The sequence below is a fragment of the Balaenoptera physalus genome (assembly GCF_965194825.1).
Source record: "Balaenoptera physalus genome assembly, chromosome: 11".
Lineage (NCBI taxonomy): Eukaryota > Metazoa > Chordata > Mammalia > Artiodactyla > Balaenopteridae > Balaenoptera > Balaenoptera physalus.
Window position 1 is genome coordinate 36937185 of NC_138896.1, and position 27933 is coordinate 36965117.

The 27933-nt window shown below is 44.4% G+C and overlaps 1 protein-coding gene and 1 long non-coding RNA gene across 5 annotated transcripts in view; one reads left to right on the top strand and one right to left on the bottom strand.

Moving 5' to 3' along the window:
• BTBD9 (BTB domain containing 9) overlaps positions 1-27933 on the top strand; it is a 401355-nt gene that overhangs the window by 338429 nt on the left and 34993 nt on the right. The gene's annotated exons all lie outside the window — the stretch shown is intronic.
• On the bottom strand, positions 303-27672 carry LOC309637642. The gene is made up of 2 exons (XR_014250715.1): positions 15597-27672; positions 303-15539 (listed from the first exon to the last, which is right to left on the bottom strand). It is a non-coding gene; the product is annotated as an uncharacterized lncRNA (long non-coding RNA).

Consider the following 27933-nt stretch of genomic DNA (forward strand, 5'->3'; position numbering starts at 1 on the left):
TTACACGGAGACCCCACCCCCCCGCTGCAGATTGAACATTGTGTGTTGGCAGTCAGTCGTGATCAGAATGAGGGTCTTTACTTCAAAGCAGGAGTGGTTTGCCCTACATTTGATTTGAATGTTATTGTTTAGCTTCTGTTAGGATGTTGGGTATTTGACTTTCAGGTTTGGGCATAGCTTCGCAAGTTGTTTGAAATGATGTCACAGACCAGTGTTCTCCTTTAGAAATGTATACATCACGTGATTTGTTAATTTTAGTACAGTGAAAAGTAAAGTAACAGGGGGAAAGCTATGGAAAACTCAGGATTGTATTTTCAAAGAGAGAACCTAAAATTTGTACCACTGTTGCCAATTCCTGGTCTCTGTGCTGTTTGGAAAGGGAGCTGAGGAGGAAAAGCACATAATGGAGAGCGAATGAGGAAAAGGGTGTAGGGAAGCAATGTGAAAGCCGTTGTCATAGTTATTATTTCTTAAATGAGGCACGCCTTTCCTTTAAGAACGTCTAACTTACGTCTTCTTGAGAAATGAGAATTCTGGCTTATAAAGAGATCCAGAGTCTCGGGCCCCATGCAGCACCCTTATGCCAAGTGCTGGGGCCTGCCTGCCCTTTTCCCTCAGGGCAGGGATCTTTCAGTGTCATTTTGTCCAAGGGGTCTGTGGGCAGCACTGCATATCAGTATCATTGGTTTCCTTGTGTGGTTTGTTTTATGCATTTGAAACCATTCTGAGAAGGGGTTCATAAGCTTCGCCAGACTGCCAGAGAGATCCGAGGCACCAAAAAAAGGGGAAAGTCTAAGTGTCAAATGAATACTCACATACGAAAACCTTTGGATAAAGCAGGCATTTTGAAAAAATAGGAAGCACGGGTTTACAAACATCTTTGTTATCGTGTTTTTTTTCCTTACCTGATTTCTATTTGATCTCCCATGACCTTGTCCATCTGGGGCGCACCATAGGTCTGGGGCCATTTGCCGCTAAGATGAGCATGTCAAGCTCATCTTTGTCACTGATCTCTTCATCTTAAACCTTGAAGTGTAGTGACCTCAGTTGTTACACTTCAGCCAGTGTTCCTGGGAACCAAACGAAGTTCTTTGCAGTGGAACCTGAGCCCTCCTCCCCAGGCTCAGATTTCAGAAGCAATTCTCTCTTTGGAGCTGCATTTGCATTTGCACAGAAATCCTGAAGGTTTGTTCTAAGAGCTCAGGGGTGGGGAAATGCGGCCACGCCTGGCTTCACTTCAGCCCTGGCTCTGATCCTCCAGGCCCGCCTGCCTTCTTTCAGGACTCCTCCTTTGCTGACAGGAGAATACAGTATCTACCTGCTGGAAGCTTGTGCAGACCTTTATCATTCAACCCATTTTATGAAGTGCAGTTGACCCTTGAACAACATGGGGGTTGATGCACAAATAACTTATAGTCAGCCCTCTGTACCCACAGTTCGTACACATCCGTGGATTCAACGAACCCCGGACTGTGTCATGCTATGGTATTTACTATTGAAAAATATCCACGTATAAGTGGACCCTTGCAGGTCACACCCACATTGTTCAAAGGTCAACTGTTCCTACTGTGAGGTTGGTGCTATGCCAGACAAAAGTCCACCTGACCACAAAGTTCAAGAGCCCGTAGGAGTGGGCTGACGCTTGCAGTGTGGCTGCCCCAGGTGACTGCCCCACCCCCAAGGAAAGTTGACCCTGGTGGAGGAAATAACACAGGCATGGATGTGAAAGCCTGTGTTGGAATTGTTTGTTTTAAATGTAAAATGGTTTCAAGCTCAGCCTTTATATTAGTGATTATGTTCTTGAAATATTTACCAGTATCTTGCCAGTATCTTGCCATGTTCTTGAAATATTTACCAGTATCTTGCCATTCTTGAAATATTTACCAGTATCTTGTTGGATGCAGTATTTACCAGTATCTTGAAGAAAAGTGTGTAGTATGGCAACATTAACTGCACATGAGTGAAGTAAAACAGGCAAAATTTAAATCCCTGGACTAGAAACCAGGAAGCCTGGCTCTCAGCCCTGGTTCTGTCACTGATGGGCTGAGCATCCTTCAGCAAGCCCTTCACTCTCCCTGTACCTCTGCCTCTACAGCTGTAAAACACCACTCCTAAAACGAGGCTCAGTGCTGGCCTCCCAGGGCTGTTTTTATTAAAATAGTACAGTTTATTGTTATATTATCAATAAAATCGTGAAACAGTTATGTAAAACATAAAATCCATCATACTTTTCTAAAGCTCCTTCTAATATTTATGTACCATTGTTCTAAAGTTCTACTGGATAGTGTATTGTTTGGACAGATATAGAGATACCGACATACATGTGTGCTATACATATAAAACATGTGTGTGAGCTTTTAACTCTTACATATGAGGTAGAATCAACGCCTGTAGCTGCTTCTCTGCATCTCCTTAGGCATGGACTCCAGGATTTACTGTCATATACCTGGGCCTAGACGGCCATAACAACCTCCATCTCTAGAGAAAAGCTTAAAATCTCACATAGTCTTATTGGAAAGTGGAAAAATGATAATAACAACAAACTGAAATGTATTAAATACTTTTGAGCTTCCTGGAGATGGAGACTGTAACATGTATAGTTAAATTATATTTGAAAGAAATATAGTCATGTGGAACAACAAATAAAGGTGCTGAAGCACAGGTCAGATGAGTTGGTGTTGAAAGAAGGGTCAGGAAGTTCACCTTTTACTCCAAAAATCACTGAGAACATATCTGCCTGGAAGCCTTTTCCTAATGAATGGTTAACATCCATTAAATGTTGGGTGTGCATTAAAAATGTCCTAATATTTGTATTTTTAGCATGGATACAGTGGTATCAGTTAAAATAATCAGCCCTTGCCTGTAATCTAAAAGTCTTATCCTTACTCTTACGTTTTTAGAAGGCAGATGTTTTAAAACTGATTTGAAAATCAAATTTGCCCTTCAGTGATTTCATTTGGAAGAAACATAGAAGTAAACATTATAAAGAAGGCTTTTCAGTACATTATGCATGCAAATGTGGCAGCCAAATTCAGGTTCACAGCGAAGGTGGATGACTGCTCTGGCTGAGAAAGGTTGAGTTGTCTAAATGAATACAAAGGTCATCGACCCTCGGATTGTGCTTTTTTTGTCATTTAGTAGCAAGGCTGTTGCTTTGTGTTTAACTCTACCTGCCAAAGGTAAGATTTGAAAGGCTGGGGCAGGCAAAGTGAGGCCTGTTGAAACAGTCTGTAGTGTGCTCTTATCTAGCCCTTGCTCTCTGCCTAGCGCTGTGCTGGATGCAACAGGATCGGGTTAAGGGAGGTTTGGGGTCTTCCCAGAATACCCCACTGCTGATGTGGAGAATCTAGAGGCTGTGGGCATAGAAATTCAATACGTGCTGCAAAGACGATTTCTGATACATTTATAGGTTTGTCTGACCCCTCAAGAGTCAGGGACTATGTCCTTGAATCACCAAAACAGCGGAGAGCGTGACATGTGGTAGCAGCTTAGAAATGATCCATATACAAATGAATGAATGAACTTACGGATGAATGAGTGGTTATATTTTGGGGGCAATTTATTATTTTTTAATGGAATTGTAACAGATTGTTCAGACTTAACAGTGAATTAGTTAAAGGTTATCACTATGGTAGAACGGAAAAAGAGATTTAGACTAATCCAAACCAAATTCTTGCTCTCTGTCCTGAAGATCAAAAACTTGAGCCCTCCTGCAGGTCTGGAGAGAAGAGGTCTCTCATCTAAGGAAGTGTGACCACCCTGCCTAAAATTTGAATTAAAAACCCAGTTGGCCCAGCTCCTCAGTGGGTGGATTCAGGAAGAGGCTGGTTTCCCAGGGTGAGCAGAGCATCCCCTGGGAAGGGCTAGCTAGAATGGGCGGGGCTCAGCCTGAGCTTTAGGAGGAAGCCTGACCTCTTTATGCGATTCTAATCCATGCTCCAGAGAGATTCATTTAAAAAGGCCTCATTAGCCACCATCACCCTGACACCAAAACCAGATAAAGATACTACAAAAAAAGAAAATTACAGACCAATATCACTGATGAATATAGATACAAAAATCCTCAACAAAATACTAGCAAACAGAATCCAACAACACATTAAAAGGATCATACAACATGATCAAGTGGGATTTATCCCAGGGATGCAAGGATTCTTCAACATACACAAATCAATCAATGTGATACACCATATTAACAAATTGAAGAAGAAAAACCATATGATCATCTCAATAGATGCAGAAAAAGCTTTTGACAAAATTCAACACCTATTTATGATAAAAACTCTCCAGAAAGTGGGCATAGAGGGAACTTACCTCAACATAATAAAGGCCATGTACGACAAACCCACAGCAAACATCGTTCTCAACGGTGAAAAACTGAAAGCATTTCCTCTAAGATCAGGAATAAGACAAGCATGTCCACTCTCACCATTATTATTCAACATAGTTTTGGAAGTCCTAGCCATGGCAATCAGAGAAGAAAAAGAAATAAAAGGAATACAAATTGGAAAAGAAGAAGTAAAGCTGTCAGTATTTGCAAGTGACATGATACTATACATAGAGAATCCTAAAGATGCCACCAGAAAACTACTAGAGCTAATCAATGAATTTGGTAAAGTTGCAGGATACAAAATTAATGCACAGAAATCTCTTGCATTCCTATACACTAATGACGAAAAATCTGAAAGACAAATTAAGGAAACACTCCCATTTACCATTGCAAGAAAAAGAATAAAATACCTAGGAATAAACCTACCTAGGGAGACAAAAGACCTATATGCAGAACACTGTAAGACACTGATGAAAGAAATTAAAGATGATACAAACAGATGGAGAGATATACCATGTTCTTGGATTGGAAGAATCAATACTGTGAAAAAGACTATACTACCCAAAGCAATGTACAGATTCAGTGCAATCCCTATCAAATTACCAATGGCATTTTTTACAGAACTAGAACAATAAATCTTAAAATTTGTATGGAGACACAAAAGACCCCAAATAGCCAAAGCAGTCTTGAGGGGAAAAAAATGGAGCTGGAGGAATCAGACTCCCTGACTTCAGACTATACTACAAAGCTACAGTAATCAAGACAATATGGTACTGGCACAAAAACAGAAACATAGATCAGTGGAACAGGATAGAAAGCCCAGAGATAAACCCACACACCTATGGTCAATAATCTATGACAAAGGAGGCAAAGATATACAATGGAGAAAAGACAGTCTCTTCAATAAGTGGTGCTGGGAAAACTGGACAGCGACATGCAAAAGAATGAAATTAGAACACTCCCTAACACCATACACAAAAATAAACTCAAAATGGATTCGAGACCTAAATGTAAGACTGGACACTATAAAACTCGTAGAGGAAAACATAGGAAGAATACTCTGACATAAATCACAGCAAGATCTTTTTTGATCCACCTCCTAGAGTAATGGAAATAAAAACAAAAATAAACAAATGGGACCTAATGAAACTTAAAAGCTTTTGCCAAGCAAAGGAAACTACAAACAAGACGAAAAGACAACCCTCAGAATGGGAGAAAATATTTGCAAACGAATCAAGGGACAAAGGCTTTATCTCCAAAATATATAAACAGCTCATGCAGCTCAATATTAAAAAAACAAACAACCCAATCAAAAAATGGGCAGAAGACCTAAATAGACACTTCTCCAAAGAAGACATACAGATGGCCAAGAAGCACGTGAAAAGCTGCTCAACATCACTAATTATTAGAGAAATGCAAATCAAAACTACAATGAGGTTATCACCTCACACCAGTTAGAATGGGCATCATCAGAAAATCTACAAACAACAAATGCTGGATAGGGTGTGGAGAAAAGGGAACCCTCTTGCACTGTTGGTGGGAATGTAAATTGATACAGCCACTATGGAGAACAGTATGGAGGTGCCTTAAAAAAACTAAAAATAGAATTACCATATGACCCAGCAATCCCACTCCTGGGCATATACCCAGAGAAAACCATAATTCAAAAAGACACATGCACCCCAGTGTTCATTGCAGCACTATTTACAATAGCCAGGTCATGGAAGCAACCTAAATGCCCATCGACAGGCGAATGGATAAAGAAGATGTGGTATATATATACAACGGAATATTACTCAGCCATAAAAAGGAGCAAAATTGGGTCATTTGTAGAGACGTGGATGGATCTAGAGACTGTTGAAGTAAGTCAGAAAGAGAAAAACAGATATCGTATATTAACACATATATGTGGAACCTAGAAAAATGGTACAGGTGAACCGGTTTGCAGGGCAGAAATAGAGACACAGCTGTAGAGAACAAACGTGTGGACACCAGGGGGGGAAAGCGGCGGGGGTGTGGTGGTGTGATGAATTTGGGAGATTGGGTTTGACATGTATACACTGATATGTATAAAATGGATAACTAATAAGAACCTGCTGTATAAAAAAATAAATAAAATTCAAAAATCTAAAAAAAGTTAATTAAAAAAAAAAGTTAATTAAAAAAAAATGAAAAGGCCTCATTAAATGAACTGTAGCTTGAAAGTCCAATGACAGTCAGGACCCTTCTGCAAAGAGCTTTATGCTACACTACATCTTTATCGTATCTTTTATCTCATTTCTGTTGAATCTTTATTTATCTCTGGTTTCTTGGGGAATATGATGAAAACTTTTGGAGGCTGTTCTCCTCTAGTTTCCACCCTCCTTTCCTTCTAGGAGGATTCAGATTGGGCGAGAGGACTGTTCTATTCATGGTCCCTTGCTGCTTGCTCCTTCTAGCATTCTCCTTAGCCCAGGCAGGCAAGAATGCGGTTGCCTCTTGTTTTGAACTGCTGCTGATGGCTCCCAGAATTTTCTGAATACATCTAGCTGAAACTATTTATGTGTCTCTAATCATTGGAAATTATAAAAGGGCCTTTTTTCAACAAATAATGTGAACACCCACTGCACTGAGGCACAGAGTCAGTGCTACATTCCTACTCATTGTCCTCTTTCCAGGCTCAGGTTGAGAATTCACTGCACTCTTTCCTGCATCCTGGAAAGTTGGATTTCTTACATCATAGGCCTCCCCAGGAAGCTCTTGGGAGGCAAGACTCTCAGCAGCCTCTTAAAAAACAAATAAGAAAGTCAGATTTCACAGAAACAATAAGAAAGGTTAGGTTCTCTGGCTTAAGAACTTAGCCAGTTGGTGGATAAAAAAGATGTACATATACATAATGGAATATTATTCAGTCATGAGAAAGGAGGATATTCTGCCAGTTGTGACAAAGTGGTTGGATGTTGAACACATTATGCTAAGTGAGATAAGTCAGACAGAGAAAGACAAGTACTGTGTGATTCACTCAGACATGGAATCTAAAAAAGTCAAACCTGTAAAAAAACAAGCAAACAGAAAAAACAGATAGTAAAATGGTGGCTACCAGGGGATGGGGATGGGGGGGAGATAAGATTAATGGTGTTTAAGGGTATAAACTTGTAACAAGTAGTAAATAAGCCATAGAGATCCAATGCACTGTATAATGAATATAGACAATAATATTATACTATAGTTATGTAATATAAATATTGCCATAAAGGCAATCATATTATAATATATAAATGCATCAAAGTAACATGCTGTATACCTTAAACTTATACAATGTTACATGTCATATTTATTCAATTAAAAAATATATTGTTAAAAAAAAGAACTTCGTCATTCAGGGAAAAAAAGGGTGGGGGGGAGAGGTAGGGGGTATGCCTGCCAGATGCATGGATGAGTGGTGTTAGGAAGGAGAGACTCTGCCAGCCCCACCAATGTGTCTCTGTGTCTCTCAGAGATGGTGAAGGAAAATATCTCTTTGGTTTCCTCTAGGATTGAGGCGCTCTGGGAGAAACGAGTCAGGAGAGCTAGCACTGGTGCTTTCCACTTTACTCTTGCCCATGAAGAGAGCCTCCATCACCAAGGGACAGGGCAGCCTCTGGGGCTCTGTACTTCCGGCGAGAGGGGATGGGGAATCCTCCATGGCCAGCTTCACACAATGACCCACACAATCTAATGCCTTTTTCTGTATTCACATCCATCTATTCCCCCACCTAGAAACATCTAGTCATACTCAACTCCATGCTCTCCATTGTCTAAGTCGATTCTGTCTGCTTCTGTCCTCTCACTGACTCTCAGGTGGTCTCTCCTCAGTCTCCTCCCTCCACCTCCAGTCTGTCTTCCAGTCTACCTCTAGAGTTACCACTGTGAAACAGAGCTTTCATACACCCACTTTCCCACAATCCAGATGCCTCAGCCTGACATGCAGGATCTTGCAGTCTGACCCCAAACTTTATATGCACCTCCTCTCATTGCTTCTGTATACCCACTCTGCTTTCACTGCTGTGGGCTACTACTTGTTCTCTGGACATGGTCTGTGCTTTCTCATCTTTGTGACGTTTCCATATGCCACTGCCACTACCTGGAATGCTGGTCTTTATTGTCCCTCCCCACCCCCTGCCCCTTCTCTGACTGGTGAATTCTAGGTCATTCTTTATGTCCAGCTCAGTGGCACCCCCTCTTTGAATCTTATCCTGACCTCTCCAGACTAAACTTGGAAGAGCTAGAATCCCCAACTCAGGCTAAATGTGGAAAAGCCCTTCTGCTCTTCCTTGATCGATCCTGAAACTAGACTCACAGACTTGACAAGGGAGGGGAGGATTTTAGGCCTGGTTAGATGGTAAAACCATTTAAAGGATTCAAAAGAAACCATTTTAATTGCACACCTCTTCTTAAGTGATGAGGGAGAACCTGAATCTGGTCTGTTCACTACTACACTCCTGCCACTTGGTCGAAGCTCAGTACATGTTAATGTGCATGAATGATCCCGATCATCTGTTTCCTAATCTAGAACTTAAAAATCACAACTGGAACTCAAGAAACTCATGGATAGGGCTTCCCTGGTGGCACAGTGGTTAAGAATCCGCCTGCCAATGCAGGCAACACGGGTTCGAGCCCTGGTCCGGGAAGATCCCACATGCTGCGGAGCAACTAAGCCCGTGTACCACAACTACTGAGCCTGCGCTCTATAGCCTGCAAGCCACAACTTCTGAGCCCACATGCCACAGTTACTGAAGCCTGCATGCCTAGAGCCCGTGCTCCGCAACAAGAGAAGCCACCGCAATGAGAAGCCCACGCACTGCAATGAAGAGTAGCCCCCGCTCGCCACAACTAGAGAAAGCCCACGTGCAGCAACAAAGACCCAATGCAGCCAAAATAAATAAAAATAAAATAAACTTAATAAAACATTTTTTAAAACTTAAAAAAAAAAAAAGAAACTCATGGACAACATAATCTTTAAAAAGAAATTATGGGACCCAGAAACTCCACTCCCAGGTATCTACCCAAGAGAAATGAAAACATATGTCCACTTGAAAACTTGTACATGAGTATTCCTAACAGCATTAGTCATAATAGCCCCAAATTGGAAACAGTGCAAATGTCGATGAACTGATGGATAGGTAAGCAAAATGTGGTATATCCATGGAATATTATTTAGCAATAAAAAGGAATGAAGTACTGATCCATGCTACAACATGGGTGAACTTTGAACAATTTCGTTACATGAAGGAAGCCAGTCACAAAAGACCATATTTGTATGATCCATGTATATGCAATTGGCAAATCCCTAGAAACCGAAAGTAGATTATTGGTTTCCAGGGGCTGGGGGTGTTGGGGGAATAAGGGATGACTGTTAAAGGGTAAGGGGTTTCTTTTTGGGTGATGAAAATGTCCTAAAATTGATTGTGGTGATGGTTGCACAATTCTGTGACTAGACTAAAAACCATTGAATTGTACACTTTAAAAGGGTGAATTTTCTGGTGTGTGAATTATGTCACAGTAAAGTTGTGTTTTGTTTTTGGTTTTTTCCCAAAGAAAAAAAGAGTCTGGGGCACATTTCCTGACCACAGCTAAAACTGCCCTACAAGGAGGACTCTCCGTGTCGGGCAGCAGGGACGGCTCTGGGCAGGAGGAAGTCCCTTCTTTGTCCAGATTTGATAACTCTGGGTTACAGACCCCTGCAGCTTTCAGCTCATGGAAGGACCACACTGCTATTGGTGGGGTTCTTAGCTGTGGAAGGAAGCTGGATGAAAACTGCGGCAGGGAAACAGAACTTTCCTGTCCATGACATCTTCTCTGCCTTTTCCTTGAGATTCCTCTGAGAAGGAAGGAGAGCGGCATGGGGTATCGATTCTCTTTTCCCTTCTCTCCTGGTTCCCTGACCTGCCCCACCTCTTCCCTGTCTCTTAAGGCTCTGTCCCCACAGATCTGTGGCTAGACCAGGAATTACTGCTTTAACACATTTTTAATTTACATGCAAATCCAGAGAGTTCATTCTGGGGTTTTTGGGTGTGAAGAGGGCAAAGCACAGACCAGAGGGCATTGCTGTCACAGTGAAAAGAGTGATCCTACCTTCCTGACGTGTGACTGGGCCACAGAAGCCACTGGGAGCTAGTGCAGGCTTCAGTGGCTCTTGATGGGTCGTCCAGTCCCTTTTATAGCCGGCTTCAGTGTGTTGGCCACTGGGTCGACAGTAGGAGTTCCTACTGTAAATCAAGTCTCACACTGGCATTGTAATGGGATTCTAAGTCAGTAAAATTCAGATTTTGAAGTCAGAATGATCCCTGCCCCTAATGTTATATTGGAATATATATAAGTATATATAAATACAGGAGTCAGAGACATTTGACCTGACTGAGCCAGAGCCCTCATAAATGGCTCTTTTGATGATGAAAACAATCTAATCCTGTAACCACAAAGCTACATACGAGATGTTAATTCTCTACCAGCATCAGAGAGGTCTCTCATAGTACATGGTTTTTGAGTAGCTTGTCTGTGTTATCTTACATAATGCATTTTTACTACCAATTATTGTCTGACCTAACTCAATGCTAGTAATTCAGTTTGATTATTTGATGACATCATAAAATATTAATTACAAAGTTGATGATAATAATGGTGAAAGAATGGAACCAAGGACCCTTTTTATTAATGCAAGTGAAGTCATAGCAAATATATTTGACTTATCCTGATTCTGTGAATCTCACTATTTTTCATTCATCCAAGAAATAAACAAATTGAGCGCCTACTAAGTGTTAAGCACTGAACAAGGCAGACAACATCCCTACTTCATCAAGTTTACATCCTAGTAGGGGGAAACAGGCAGTAACAGATAAATAAGTTTTCACTACTGATAAATGGTATGAAGCAAATGATACAAGGTAGTATGTAGATAGTGACAAGACTGTGGTAGGCAAGAAACAGCTACTGGAGGTCAGAACAGCCTTTCTGAAAAAGTGACATTTGAGATAAGTGATACAGGAGCCAACCTCACAAAAGCTGGGAAGAAGAGAATTTAAGGAGAAGTTAAGGCCATGAAGAAGGAATGAATTTGGTGTGTATGCAGAACAGAAAGATGGCTAGGGCAGCTGAAGCTTGGAGAAGAAGTCAGAGAGCAGTACAGGAGGAGATGGGGAGGCCTGTGCATCTAGATTATATATGACCTTTAGGTCTTGGTAAGGAGGATGAATTTGATTCTAAGAGCAATGGGAGCTATTGGAGGGTTTTAAGCAAGGGAGTGGTATGAACTGATTTCTGCTTTTTATTTTTTTAATTTTTTAAAAATTTATTTATTTATTTATTTTTGGCTGCGTTGGGTCTTTGTTACTGCACATCAGCTTTCTCCAGTTGCGGCAAGAGGGGACTACTCTTCGCTGCAGTGCGCGGGCTTCTCGTTGCAGTGGCTTCTGTTGTTGCGGAGCACAGGCTCTAGACACATGGGCTTCAGCAGTTGTGGTTCGCGGGCTCCAGAGCGCATGCTCAGTAGTTGTGGCACACGGGCTTAGTTGCTCCACGGCGTGTGGGATCTTCCTGGACCAGGGCTCGAATCCACATCCCCTGCATTGGCAGGTGGATTCTTAACCACTGCACCACCAGGGAAGCCCCTCTCCTTTTTAAAGATCACTCTGGTTGCTGTGTGGAGAATGAGTTGTAGGGAGATAAATACGGAACCGGGAGACCAGTAAGGAGTCTGATGCTATAACCCTGATAAAGAGAATACAGGGTCTTGGACTAGGATGGTGACACTGGAGATGGTGAGAAGTGGTTGGCTGTGGAAAACATATTGCTAATGGACTGGACTGGAGACCAGGATGGGGACGGGGGAGAGGAGAGAAAGAGGTCTTGATATGCACCTTCTGGCTCTGTCCTTGGTCCTGGACATTTCAACATTTCGCTGTTTTTATCAGTGCCCTAAAAAAAGACAGAAGGCGTGCTTCCTGGGTTTATAGATGAGACAAAGCTAGGAGGGATGACTACTGTGATAGATGACAGACATGAGATTCAAAATGATCTCTCCAGCCTCTAATGTGGGACCAAACCAACAGGATGGGACTTAATGGGGATAAATGTGATGCCCTCCACTTAGGTTCTGAAAATCAATTGTATAAGTACAGTATGGGGGCAGTCAAGCTTGAGAGAAGTTCATGTGAAAAAGAGCTGTGGCTTTAATTGGCCACAAACTCAGTACGAGGTAATGGTTAGGATGAGGCTGCTGCAGACCTTGGGCAGTCTCAGTGTGCACTGACTGTGTAGTGTCCATATGCCCATGAGACCTTCCTGTTGTGCTCTGTGCTGGTCAGGACAGATGTGTTCGTGCTTAAAGAGGTACATTGAAGGGGACCAGGTGAAGAGAGTTCAGGAAGCTGAAGCTGTTTCATGGGGAGGGGGGATCAACTGAAGGAACTAGGGAAAAAACAAGACCAGGTAAGACAAGACTGAGGGAGTTGTGAGGTCATCATAATTATCTTTAAATGTGTACAGAGCTATTTTGTGGAAAAGAGAATTTGGCACTCAAATTTTTTATTCACACTTTGAACAACATTTAGTGAGCATCTACTCTGAGCCAGTTACTATCAAAAAAAAAAAAAAAGTCTCTGAGCTTATGGAGTTCAAATATGGTCCAGAGAGAGGGATATATAAACAAATAAGTGCAATAAAGTATTCCTGATGCCACCATAGAAGTGTGGGACACAGTGGGGAGAGTGACCATTCTACCTGAGAAGGGTTGAGAACAGTCTCTGGGTAGAAGTACCACTTATGCCGAACCCTGACAGATGAGTGGGTGCTGGGCGGGGTACCAGCTAGGGTGGGGAAGGGCATTTGGAGGCCCTTCAGGCAGAAGGAAGAGCGTGTACAAAGGCATGAGGTGTGAAGTAGCTTGGCACATTCAGGTGATAAGCACGGTTTGGCATGATCAGAGAGCAGATGGAAGGTCCAGGGACTGCCCTTTCTCGGTTAGAGGATGAGGAGGGCTTGTCCAGCAGTGTGCTCCAGGCTGCCCCTGAAGTCTAGTGTGCCAACAGGAAACAAGCTGGAGAGAAGACTGGAGGGACAAACTGGAACCAGACTGTGGAAATCCCTGGATTCCATGTCAGAGAGTTTAACCTTATTCTTTGGGCAGAAGAGAGGAGTGATAAAAGTGTGCTTTATCCAGGTAGATTGTTCTTGTAACAATAAGTAGAGTGAATTGGTAGTAAGAGAGAGCAGAGATAGGAAAGCCAGGGAACAGCAGTTAGAGATGAGAGGTCATGGGAGTCTGAGCTAGAGCCATTGCAGTGGGGACATGAAGTCTTCCAGGTGAGAAGCTGAAGTGGGGTGGCCCCCTTCAGGGAGGGCAGGGAAAAAACTCTTTGTAACTCTGTGCCCTGGTGCCCAGAGGCAGACAGTGGAGCAGAGTTGGGCAACCATTCAGCAGGCTGGACAGCTGAGGGCCAGAGGGTGAGGCAGAGGGACTTCTTCTGAGGAAAGTACCACACATCATTCCAGAAGTGCCAATTGCAACAGAACCCACTGTTCTCAAGTCTGTCCACTCATCAGACTCGAGGGGCCTGTGTTCTCAGCATGGACAGACTGCCAGCCCCACGCCACCTGTTCCCTTACACTCTCACCCCCAGCTCCATCAACAGGAGGAGCTGCAAGCATGAGGGAAAGCGAGCACTCGTTTTTCGTAGACACGGAGCTGTGACCTTCTGCAGATGTGTTTGTGGCCTCTTCTGAAGCTCTCAAACCTATTCCTCAAGCAGCTAACTCAGCCTGCCCCTGGGGCCAGCCAGCCGTGCTGTTCTGGCAACTTTCTGCTGTTGGATTATGTTCCTTCCCTCCTGCCCATCAGAGCAGAGGGGACGAGGACAGTAACCGAAGCAGGGGTGGGGCGAGCGGGGGCGGCTCCTGAGCGTTCAGCCAGGCTTCATTGTGTGGCTCTTTATTCTTTAGCTGTTTTTGAGAGGCTCATTGTTTAGGCCTTCAAGAATCTTTGGATTAAACATCTGAGGAATTTGAAGCCAGGAGGTAGAAGAATATGACTGTGAACCAGATAATAAATATGTGCTCTTAAAACAACATTAAATGGCAACACTAATGACTTCAGCCAGGACTTCAAAGCACAAACCCCAGAACTGGTCTCCTTTGGAGAGCAATCAGAATCTCAGAACTCTGAAAACTTGAAGAAAGGAAATATCTGACCGCCTCTCTAGACGATGCTCTGCGTCTCCTTGCAGTACAGCATTTGGTCTCCCTGGGAAGTGACTTTGCACTGGGGGAGCCTGAGGCGCATGCTGAATGAGAAGGCCACTCCAGGACACACTTGTTAAGTGGTAACACTCACACTGCCCAACCTCTGCTTGTTTCAGCTGTAAAATCCTGGGTCAAATTGTGGTTAGAGAGTCGATTGCTTGCAAGGCAACCCTGCCGTCTTTAGGTCTTTGTTTTATTCAGGGCTGCTCTGTCAGCTGTAGGCTTGCCTTTGATGGGCCACAGCAGTTTTTCATGTCTAACTAGTGTTTTAATGTTTGTGATAGACTGTGGTTAATTGGATCCCCATGGTACCACAAATGGCTTTAGAAGCCTCTTACATCCGGGGGTGGGGGGGGATAATTCTGGGACTGCGTGTGCTTGCACGCGTACCCATGTGCCCTCACACCTGAGCAAGCACCCTGAGATTTTAAGTGTTCTTTGACCCACATCTCAGGTTTGAGAGTTTTTAATACTTGTTTTTCCAAAGTCAAAAGTCATGGCATCTCCCCTAGATTCTTAACCTTTCTCTTCTCACCCTTTTTTGTTGTGTGTGTTTTTCTGGGGCCAGTGGGAGCTGCCCAGCCAGACTCATCTTGATCACGTCTCATCCCCACTCACGGATCTGTTACGTACATCCACCACCTTGCGGTGGATTAGGGTTAGGGTTAGGGTGTGCTGTGTGCCATCAGCCCCCGTTTGCTGACTTCCCTTTCACAGGGTTGCAGCAGAAGCAAGGCCCCCCACTCACTTATCTCTGTGGTGCTCTGCTCAGTTGGCGTGAAAGCGTCCAAGGGCCTGCCTGTTGCTCCGTCTTGAGAAGGGCGGCCACAGGCAGTTCCTTATGCACAGATCACCATTCTTTGGATTGTGCAGTCCGACTGCCTAGGTAGGGGTCGGCATCTTATCACTTCTCCGCAAGAGAGAGGGTCTTGCCCTCTCATCCCCTCTCTGAAACCTGAGGTGACCTCTTTCTTCGAGAGAGGGTCTTGCCCTCTCATCCCCTCCCTGAAACCTGAGGTGACCTCTTTCTCATAACCTGAACAAGCCTAACGTTCCTTTGGACTTTGGACGGAGCAGAGAGCACAGGTTAGAGCAGGTGCTTTTATAAGGGAGCAGGCAGGCACAGGAATAGCTCAGTACCTTGGGGCAAGACAGGCTGTTGTGCCTTAGGATTTGGGACTCCTGGGAAGTGGAGAAGCTAATCCACCTCTTGTCTTTAGCCTTGTATTCTGTCCCAGCCAGTGGACTGTGCTCGCTGATTGAGCTGTGCTTGTATCTTGTTAGTCTTCTCTTGTTATCTATGCGTCATCTGCCTCAGGTGAATTGGTGTACTGGAGGTGATCTCTAAGTGGTAAAACTCTAAACAAAGAGAAGATGTCATTAGGGACTTCCCTGGCAGTCCAGTGGTTAAGACTCTGCGCTTCCACTGCAGGGGGTGCAGGTTTGATCCTGGTCGGGGAGCTAAGATCCCACACGTTAGATCTCTTCAACTAGATCGTAAGCTCCTTGAAGCCAAGCTTGCCCTGAGGCTTCTTTGCATTCTCATAGGTAGTCCCTAATCTCTCTGCTCTTTGCCTGGCTGGTTAAATGACCATTTCCAACCAAGCTAGAGTTGGCCTCCTCTGCTATTCTCTCATAGCACCAATTTCTTTTCCTTCCTAATACGTGTCACAACTTATAATTTTAAGTTATTTGTAATTTACTTACTTATGTATGTCTTTCCCAGTAGGCTTTAAGTTCCATAACAGTAGGGGTCTGCTTTGTTCCTATCTACATTCCTAGCATGCATATGATGCCTGGCACATACAATATTTTTTGAGTTACTAAAAGAATGGTTCCCCAGGAGGACATCAGCAACTTTAGGGCCAGAGAATGTCTCTGTTTTCATAGATCTTACCAAATGGGGACATCCTTGGCCTTCACCTTCAGGTTCTGCTAGGCTAGCTTCCTAATGTACCCTGAGCATTCTGCCTCTTCCTGTTACCTCTGAATGTGACTGCCGGTGACTTAATTCAAATGGATCTTAGAGATGCTAGGGCACACCACTGGGCAAGAGATGGCAGCTACCTTAGCTGATTTGTTCTTGTTCCATTTGTCCGTGGGAGGAGGGATGGGTGACTTTTGGGCTCCAGATGCAGAGAAGTGAGTAAATGGACTTCTGACCAAGTGTGTAGGGACAAATGCAGAGGCTGCCCTGGGGGCACACGTAGAGGAAGCATGTGCTTTCCTGTCTTCTGTCCATGGTGGTGGTGTGTGCCCATCTCATAAGGGAGCTCATTAAGACAGTCACAGTGTACCAGCAGGAATTCCATCAGAAGTTAGTTACCTTAAACTAAATGTGACTTTCTGACCCACATTTATGGATTTACACTAATTAGATTGTAGAATTGCAGCATCACATCTCATTATTACCTTGAAATTACAATTTCATTCTGAACGACCAAGCCTTGTAAGCAGTGTAAGCACCACCTGACACATACTCTGAAACAAGCCCCATATTAAGCTACAAGTGTGTAGTGGACAATATTTGAATAACTCTGATTAAATATATAAATCATGAAAATCAGAAATGGAAGAAAAAGTTAGCTTTATATTTGAACCCGCTACGTATTGGTCTTTGGCTCAATGATGGATCATTCTCTCTCCTGTACATCTTTGTCTTAGACAAGTTCTTTCTGTTACGTTTTTACCTTTCGTTCATTGGCATTCCCTTACCCCTGTTCAGATCTTCCAGTACAGAGTCTCTCCATTGCTACTGTTTATACGTTGTATGAACTTTGGCTGGTAATCTCTAAAAGGCTTTGTGTTTCATCCAACATTGGTTTTGCCCCAAGGCTCCTTTTTCCCTAAGCAGTGGCACTGGTTTTGACAGTCCTTTTTTCCCTCATCGTTATGAGATGGCCCTCATCCAGAAGTGTGCTTATGGCCATATCCAAGATTAGGAACACTTGGCCAGGGGCCTGCCAGCTGGGCCAGGCAGACAGATGAAATCCCAGAAGAGGAATGACAACGTAGAAAAGGAGGTTGTGCGGCCATGAGACTCGAATCTTATTACTGAATTATCCATACCTCAGAATCGTTAAGAACTCCCATAGGGAGAAGTAAGACCAAGACAGGGATTTCCAGAGCAAGATGAGAAATTGGGTAAGTTTGGGAAAGATGTTGGGGCTGGGTGTGACAGATTAAAAAAAGGAAAGGAGCAAAGGGGGCAAAGAAAATGTTTGGCTGAAATGGTAAAAGTGAGCAGGAGGAGGGTGACAGGGTGAGGGCAGACCTGTGGTTGGTGAGGAACTGGGTAGGAAGAAAGGTGACTGAGTATCTAAATTCAGAATTCCTGTGCAGGCGTACCTTCCCCTTCTTAGAAGGGTGATGACTTAGCACTTGTAGTTTGGTGGGCTCAGTTGTTAGAGTGCTTTAAAATCATTGTGATAATCTACATATCTTCCCCGAAACTCAGGATTAGAACCTCATTTCTTTTGGCTTGCCCACATCAGATCTATTTTTTTAAAAGACAAAAAAAGAGGTAAAGAATAAGTGAATAAAGCAGTAGGAGGAAAACTAGAATGGGATGCCAGAAAGAACACATGTGGCCATACGACTGCTTACGTGTGTGTAACACATCTAGCTTTAAATGTATGTTTTACTTATCTGTTAACATTTGCTAGGTGTGGTTTTTCCTATGAGAGACAGAGATGAGTGTGATCTGTTCTTCAGTTAGAGCCTTTTCAGTTCATGGTGCCCCCACGGGATTATATACTACATCTCATTTTGTCCATGATTAAAATCAGAGCTCTTTTGTTAAGTAAATAAACTGAATGAATTATCAGTGCTAATTTAGTCCTTTCTCCCTTCATCAGTGTGATATTTAAGCATTTTTATTAATACTTTTAAGTGTTATATTTGAGTGGCAACGAGCCCTGTTTTTAAGACAAATCTTACATTTCAATGTCAAATGTATCTGATTCACAGTAACTGCTGAGACCAGTCTCTTACCTTCTCTGGGCTTCATTTCTTCTGAACAATGAGTAATTATTCCAGCTCCTCCCTGCACTGTGGAGATATTTGGAAGGTAAATGAGATCACATCTCTGACAGCACTGCCTACTCTTCAGAGGAAGTCTGCACCATTGTTGTTAGTCGTTAATATTGTTCTTTTCCAGAGTACACCCCACCTGATACTTGTGGTGCCACTGTCCCGCTGGGCTTTCACTGGCAAAATGATTTCAGTGCAGTGGCTTGTTGTGCGCTGAGCTCGGGGTTCACTGTGACATTCTGTAGGCAGGACTCTATGGTGCTCTTGGCCTGTGTTTGTGCATTGAGGTGTTGGATATCTGAGACTGAAGGAAAGATGGTGCCAGTGGCCTCTTAGGGGGAGGCTTTGGACTGGGGGTGGCTGGGTGATTACAGGAAGGCAGGTGCTGATTTACCTGTTTGCCAGTTTATTTTCTTTGGGGAGGAAGCGTTTCAATTTACTGCACTCCTTGGAGGTTTGACATATCAATTAGATGTTATCGACAGTAATAGAGGGGCAGTTGCTGTAAATGTGAAGTTTTTACTGGTAGGCCGTGAAATGACACCCCAAGGGACTGTAAGAGAGGGCGTGATAAATATCGCATTACCTGCACACAGGCAGAGGGACTGATTAATAGGGGAGGATGATTCTGTCTCCTGCACTAAAATGTTATTTATTCATTTGTTGTCCATCAAACCTTCTGTTCTAATTGGCTGAAAGGTTAAATCATCAAGATCTGCTCATAAACCAAGTTAAGGTAGGAAGAAAAGCAGCATTAAATCATAATCAGAAGCTTGTTTATTTACTGCATTATTGCATCTGTGTGACCTTGGGGAGCCTTCCTCTCTCTCTGGTTACAGTAACAGCCCTGAGCTGGGGACTCATGCGCGGGTAGGGGTTGCAGGGAAGGAGGAGATGTTTGCTGTGCCTGGTGGTGTCCCCGGAATCTGAAGAAGACAGCAGTAGTGCTCCACGCAAGGCTGCCTTGGCGTAATTAGACCACGGCGACCCTTTCCACTGCAACTTTAATGTATGCCCTTGTATTGCACGACACTTGTAAAAGGAAGAATTATTTGTCGAAAAGACAAATATATTTCCACACTAACAGTTTTATAAAGATGTCAGTGAATAAGTATAGGCATCATTAAATCACATTTTAAAGGCAGGCTTCTCATTGTGATAAATCTGCATTATCAAGTCTCATTTCTGAAATGAATCATACATTGTAAAACTTTATGAGAGTTGAGTAAAGCGTCCCTTGTTGGCCAGTACAAGTGTATATTGTCAAACCGTGCAGAAGGATAGCTTCAAGTCCCAGTGAGAACGCGGATGGTGTGCCACCCCTTTCTTAGCAGTATTTCAAGTACAAGCTACTTCTGGGTGGTAAGGAGCTTTTCTCACTGCCAAAATAGCTTATTCAGAGAAAGCCAAGAGTATGCTCCCATTCAAAGGATCTTTCTCCTCAGCTTGGCACTGGACACAGCTTGCTCTTCAGTGGGGCTGGAAAGCTCACTCTCCCAGAACCACAGTGCCAGGCAAGGTGGGGCCACTTTTTTTTTTTTTTTTTCTTTTCTGCTTTTTTATAAGCGGTTGCCTTGCAGGCTCACTGTTAACATTTTCCACCAAACATAAAACTGGTGTCTCTTGAAAACAGGGCGTCTGGCGAAAATGTCTCTCCCCAGCTGCCCAGAGGCAAGGTTCCCATGTAAATGACAGTGGAAACGGGTTCCTTCACCAACCAACGGCTAACATCCACGGATGGTGCCGGTGGCGGACATTCGGGGGTTTCATCCTCAGCTGCCCATCAGTTTCGATTTTTCTCCGATTTACCCCAAACCCTCCCTCGCAGAGAACATGAATGCTGCAGGTGTGGAATTATCTAGGAGCAAGCAAAGTACCCCCTAGGATACTTAGACCACCCGCCAGTGCACCTGGCCCAGAGAGCCAGACACTGCAGCCTTCAACACGGACCGCCTTTCCTTCATCTAGATGTTTAACAAATTCATGACCACAGTTGTTGACTTCAGTATTTCAAGCACAGAGAGCCATGATAACTCGTGTATCTGACATACCATACTACTGTATCAAATACCATTGATATGCCATATTAAAAATAAATTAGCCAAAGAGGGTCTAATTGTCAGCTCTTTGGAGAGCGTCTCTGAGATGACAGGGATAGCTGAATGCCTTCCTCAGTTTGGGGATTATTTGTATTTGTGTATGTATTTTAGGTTATCATGTTTGTGGGAAAGTATATAGCAAATGTATAATGGTGGCTCATATGGCAAAAACGGCCAACGTTATCTGCTTCTTCATCTTGTGTGACTGCTGAGTTAATTTTCCAGTAGGAACACTCACCCATCTCAAGACCACTTGGCCTGTGTTATTCTCAGTAAATAACACAACTTTGTGGTTGTGTTGCTCCACAGTCAGGTCGCATGTGAGATGCATGACAGACTCCTAGTTGGTCTGACAAAATTGGAACAATTTCAAGTAGTAGAATTAATCAGAAAAATGAACTTTGAGAAGGTGGACTTAGGTGGCTAATTTAGTAAGGATAGAACATTTAGTCTAAGGAAGAGAAAGTAATAAAGTAATGCCCTCATTTTCCTTCTGAAGGAACAGACTGAACAGCACTTGGATGTGTGTTGCTTTTTACTAGACCTACACAAAGAGCCAGTTAGTCATCAGTAGCTGTCGGTATTGCCAAACTTTGTCACAGTCTAGGCGGGCACTCACAAAAAACCCTATGAGAGAGGAGGGTCTATCTAGACAGCCAGACTCAACAAGTGGATTGTTTTTCCCCAATTAGATAAAATACTGTATAGAACTAGAAATTACATTTCATATACATAGAAATTAAATGTCATACGTACCTACTCATTAAAGTTTGTGTCGGGCTCCCCTGGTGGTGCAGTGGTTGAGAATCCGCCTGCCAATGCAGGGGAACACGGGTTCGAGCCCTGGTCCAGGAGGATCCCACGTGCTGTGGAGCAACTAAGCCCATGAGCCACAATCACTGAGCCCTCGTGCACAACTACTGAAGCCTGCATGCCTAGAGCCCGTGCTCCGCCAACAAGAGAAGCCACCGCAATGAGAAGCCCGCGCACCACAACGAAGAGTAGCCCCCGCTCGCCGCAACTAGAGAAAGACCGTGTGCAGCAACAAAGACCCAATGCAGCCAAAAATAAATAAATAAAATAAATAAATTTGTAAAAGAAAAAATTAAGTCAAGATGATGTCAAGATCACAGTGAGTGTTTCCTTTATAAAGTTGCCCAGGCATAGCTTCAGCGTGGCTGTCCTTTTCGTGAGCTTCTGTCCGTGGTCACACTTAATCTAAGGGTTAGAGCCCAGGCAATTGCTGGTAGACAATTTAGACCAGGAACTTCCAGACGTGGACATGGGCCCAACGTACTTCGATGGAACAGAATATTTGGGAAGGTCTCTGTAATAGGAGGGGGTGAAAGTAAGGATAAGCAATCCTCGGGGAAGTCAGCAGGTCCAGGGGGTTGTTCTAGACCAAAGGCAAATAGCACAGCTTAGAGAGTGTCTAGGCAAGTGGCAGCAGGGACCCAGCCTTGGAAACTGGGGTTCAGAAACAGACTGTGGCCCTAGGAAGGCTAGAAAGGTTAGGGCACGACCGTAGGAATTTAGGGAGTGAAAGGTTTGGATAGAGCAGCAGTTGGGGCCAAATTCAGCCCATAGCCTGTTTTTATATGGCCGCTAAGTTAACAGTTTTTACATTTTAAAAGGGTTGTAAAGAATAAAGAAGAATATGTGACAGGGAGCTGTGTGGTCTAAAATATTTACTATCTGCCCCTTTACAGTAAAAGTTTGCTGACCCTGGAGGGGGTAGGCATAGACTTGAGTATAGAATAATTTCTGGAACCAGGGGTATGACATGGTTTTTGAACGACCAGGAATGAAGTGAGAGCCGGCTTCTAGGATCCAGGTACACGAGAGCAGGACCTATAGCAGGGCTCACCTAACAACTGAGTGACTTCCTGTGTCCCCGCTCACTGGGGGTAAGATTGGGCCAGGGCCTAGGTAGAGTGCACAGGTAAGGGAGGGTCAGGGAGCTGCTGCAGCAGGCAGGAAATTGGTCATGGACACAGCTAGTGACAGCAGAGGATATCTGACACTTACAGTGACAGTTTATAGAGTGTTCTTCCAGCCTCTGCCTTGTTTAACTTTCCTGACTACCTGCAGGATAGGTGTTCTCCAGGTGTGACAGCAAAGACTCCAGAGAGCAAGTGATTCACCCAAGGCCATACAGCTAGTGAGTGGCAGAACCCGGACCCAGACCCTGACACTGTGGCTCCTGTCTGGTGGAGTTCCTGCTTCACCCCAGCTCCTCTCCCATAGGTAATCCCTGGCCAGCAGACCTCTCCACCTAACCAGGGTATCTATGGAGTACTTTTGAAAGCTGAATTTGGAACCCTCCTGCCCACAGTATCACCTCCATTTCAATCCCCCATCCTCACTGCCACTAAAATTATCTTCCTAAGTCTTCCTGGTTCCCTTATTCTAAAACCTCCCTAGACTTTTCCAACTTGCTGCTTCCTACCTGGTGGAAGAACATAAGCTCATCCTCTTTGTTATAGAGTAGAACAGTGGGTCTCAAAGTGTGGTGCCCAGGCTGTAAGCATCACCTGGGAATGTGTTAGAAATGAAGATTCTCAGGCCTCACCCCAGACCTACTGAATCAGGAACTTGTGGGGTGGGTGCCAGCGGTCTGTGCCAGCACACCCTCCGGGCGATGCTGAGGAGCTCAGGTTGGAGACCCCGGGGTAGCACATCAGAATCACTAGGGACACGCCTCTTATGGACTAGAACATCACCTTTGTTCTCTCCAGAAGGTGGTTGCTCTATTCTTCACTGACTGTGAAGGTGCTAGTGACAGCTACAGCACAGGTCATTGTGTGCTGGTTCTGTTATGAGGACCAGTGAGAATTTCACTGCCGTGGCAAATTCTTCAGAATTTGCCAGCTGCTAAGCACTCCTGTGCTAGAGGGAAATAATAGAGTTTAGGAATATGGCACATAAACCAGCTACTATACATGTGGACCCAGACTTGGGAGTCCCAACATCTAGATCTTCAGAGGGAACCTATGTTTCCCAAATCCTGCATTTCTGTGGAATGCACACTAGTGCATCTAACCAGACTCACTTGCTATGAAAAGGGGTCCCAGCCAGGGACTCTCAGAAGCATTCTGCAGAGCCTGTACCAGTCTTCTGGGTCCCAGATCCCCTTACTAACAGGACATTTTGACTCAAAGTTGGGAGTCATGATCTTTCCAACAGAGGTTATGAAATTGAAGATAAGAAAATCACAGAAGCGAAGATGGATCTCCCAGAGGTACAGCTATCACCCATCACGTGCACTGAGTCCACAGGTGGTGCAGTGTCACAGTTGCATTCTTAATTTAGTATGGGTCCCTCTCTTGATGTTTTGTCACATACAGAAGAAATGGTTCCACAAGGACATTTGTCATCTTCAGTTATAGAATCGAGCAATGGTCCTTCAAGGAGTGAAGGGTGAAAATATAGGTATCCTTCCCAAAGCCTTAAAATTGATACTGAGGGGTCTTCTCCTCAGATCAGTATCTAGGCAAGGGCTGGAATTGTTATTAGTGGCAGTGGTATTAGGAGGGTTTTTGGTTGTTGTTAATCTCTAGTTTAAAGGCTTCTCAGTTCAGATCTAGAGTTCTGCTGACTTGATGGAAAAAAAAAAAAAAAGAACAGCTGAATGACAAAACAGCTGAAATTTCATCCATTTCAATGTCTCACACCCCACAGCCCTTCAGGACTGCTCAGCAGGACACCAGTGAGATCCTGATGGGGGCAGAGCCGTAACAAAGCAGGGAGATGAGCAAAAATCATCTAGCAACTTTAGGAAAATCCACTTTGTGCTTTCACACACTTGGCTGAACTTTTCAAAAATATTGACTAAACCACTTGCCAGCTGTGATTACCAACAGCTCTATTCGGCAGTCTTTGACAGAAAGCCAATGGGCGTGTGCGACGTCATCCAGCACTAACAGGGCCTTCGTTAGCAGCTGTTGGGGGGCGAGTGTGCTCCTGGGCCTGGACGAGTGATTCCTGTCCCGGGTGCTGGTCACTCTAGCATCACTAAACTGTTTGCCTAGCAAGCCCAGGGGCAGACATGAAGCCTGCCTGTACATCTCCATCACTCAGAGGGCTTTTTATGTTCCAATCTCCAGGAACACAAATAATATTCTTTCTAAGCCGCTCCAAAATTCAAGGGATAGAAAATATCATGGAAAAGGTGAACTGCCAGGCAGTAAGCCCTCATGACCAAGAGTTTATACATAAAATGATGACAGATTTATTACACACATTCACTGCCGGCTTTCTGAGATTAATAGCTGATCTATCTGATGTTAAAGCCTGACAATGGAATCAGAAAGAGTTACTGGTTAGTTTTCTCACCCATCGCCTTCACCCAGCAGCCTTCCTCCCCAGGAAATAATACAGAAAAATAAGCTGATTTAGCTTCAGCAATGGTCTTACAGTATTTTATGGCAGGAGATTTCCACGTGCCAAGGATAACTTTTAATCTCGTTGAATGCAGTTTGACTTCTTGGCATCTGTCTTCAACTCTGCAAAACCCTCAGGGCAGGAGACTAGCACGGTGAATAACTAGGGGTAGATTGAAACACAACCTGAAAGGAAGCCATATTTTTGTGTCTCATGGTTGCTTGTTTACTATGAAGTAGTAAAGAAGTTATTGTTTGATGTCTTAGCCTTGGGGGCATGAACAGAATTCAAAGCAGATGTTAAGAAAAACACTGCATCAAATCTTAAGCATGCAGGGGGCTTCCCTGTTGGCGCAGTGGTTGAGAATCTGCCTGGCAATGCAGGGGACACGGGTTCGAGCCCTGGTCTGGGAAGATCCCACATGCCGCGGAGCAACTGGGCCCGTGAGCCACAATTACTGAGCCTGCGCGTCTGGAGCCTGTGCTCCGCAAGAAGAGAGGCCGCGATAGTGAGAGGCCCGCACACCGCGATGAAGAGTGGACCCCGCTTGCCACAACAAGAGAAAGCCCTCGCACAGAAACGAAGACCCAACACAGCCATAAAGAAATAAAATAAAAAATTTAAAAAAAAAAATCTTAAGCATGCAAACACACACACACACACACACACACACACAGAGCCTAGGTTCAGAAAATATGGGGAGGGGGCTTCCCTGGTGGCACAGTGGTTAAGAATCCGCCTGCCAATGCAGGGGGCACAGGTTCGAACCCTGGTCCGGGAAGATCCCACATGCCGCAGAGCAAGTAAGCCCGTGCGCCACAACTACTGAGCCTGCGCTTTAGAGCCCGCGAACCACAACTTCTGAGCCTGCGAGCCACAACTACTGAAGCCCACGCACCTAGAGCCTGTGCTCCGCAGCAAGAGAAGCCACCGCAATGAGAAGCCCGCACACCACAATGAAGAGTAGCCCCTGCTCATCACAACCAGAGAAAGACTGTGCTCAGCAACAAAGACCCAATGCAGCCAAAAATAAATAAATAAATAAAATTTATTTAAAACAAAAAAGAGAATAGGAGGGAATCTCTGAGGTTGCTGGCTCGAGGGGAGTCAGGATTCGTCACAAAGAGGGAGGTGCCTCCCGTGCAGCTTCTTTCTCCCTGATTTTGCTCCTGTGCCTAATTGAAAGGATCTGAAGATAACCCCTGGCCTGCCATACCTCCAGCCTCTCTCCTTGCCCAGCTGAATCCTCCTACCTGGCTTGGTATCTGACTGTTGTGTCATAAATTATCTAAATTATTCAATTTATGTGTTTAGCACATGCCCCGGTCATCTCCTGTCCTGTCTCCTTGTCCACCGTGCTTTGTGAGTTCACGGGAGTCAGCGGCTGCCTCTTTCTAAGATGGCACCAGTATGATGCCGGCCGGAGGCCTGGCTGAAGGTGCTGAGAGGGGCAGAGCAAGGTCGCGGAGGAAGTTCATTCTTGCCTGGGTCTAGGCCAGCATACAGCAAGAATCCGGGGAAGGGGTCAGAGAATGACTTGGAACCAGCCCTGGAGAGCAAGGGGCCTGCAAGAGAACATGTGCCTCTTCTAAGTCTTAAGAGAGGTCTAGGCCAACAAAGGCTGGATCCAGAAAGTCACCAACAGGTGAAGGTGGCGGTGATTTTTTAATCAAGAAAGTGCTGGAAAAGAGGAAGAGATGATTTTTTTCTTTTTTAATTCAACTTTTTTACCATCAGAAAATGTCCCAGAAGAAAGGCTGTCACATGCACGTACTGCCTTACATCTGCTTGCGGGTCATTCACTGTCTTGCTTTAATTGTGTTGACTGTGGCAGCCTATGCAAATTCCAGAAAAGGCCTTTATGGGGCCTGCCACGAACACCTGTCACCTCTTCATTACAGAACTCACAGAGATTTCAGTGCATTAAGTGGCTCTAGGCTAATCTTGGGTGGTTCCGTGCTAAGAGTGATAGTTTTCATCATAAAGAAACATTTTTTTGTATGCTGGAGATTTTTAAAGCTCTCCCCAGTGCCCCTAATATCTTACCTGTTCAGTTGCAAATATCAGGCCCTTAATGGCTGGAGAGGGAGAGTCTATTTTTAAGTTTTTACTGAATATCTCCCCAGTGTGAGGTGCTGAACAAATTTGGCATGTCATCAGATCTGGACTCCCTGCCGGGGCTTAGTGTAATTTTTAGGTATGAAATTGGTCAGGTTTGATTCAGAGAATGCCTGGTGGTCCTTCTGGAGGCCGCTGGCTGGCTTAGCCGTGTGTACTGTTGTGGGCTGCTGAGGTCAGGGCTGGGCTTTGTTCTGCACAGGCTTTTGGCATGGATTTCCATAAAAGCAGCCTTTTTTATTAAACCTGAAATTCAGGGGGCATTTAGTCCTCATTGTGTTCTAAGTCCTTTTGGTATTTAAAACACTAGGAAATGAAATTGCCAAATTCTTAACATTTGAGAATTGGCTCCTACCCACGCCTGGTCCTCACGTTTCCAGCGTGCACGTCAGGGAGGGAGGGTTCTCGGGGAGATGTGGAGGCGGCGCTGCCCTGGAGGAAGCAAGCGTCTCGGAGCGAGAGCCACTCACGTCATTGAGTCAACACTTCCGTTGAGCCTTGTGCGTGCCGAGGAAAGCCAACCGAATCTGCCCTCCCCACCAGCCTCCAGAGCTACCTGCTGGCAGAAAGTGCGGCCGAGCCGCCAGCTCCTCCATCCTTTCGGTGGAGACGTAGACCCAGGTGGTGACTGTATTCCATGAAAATTTCAGCAAAATTTCCAAGCGCCTGAGCTGGACACTGAGAGATCAAACGAAGGAATATCCCTAACGAACAACG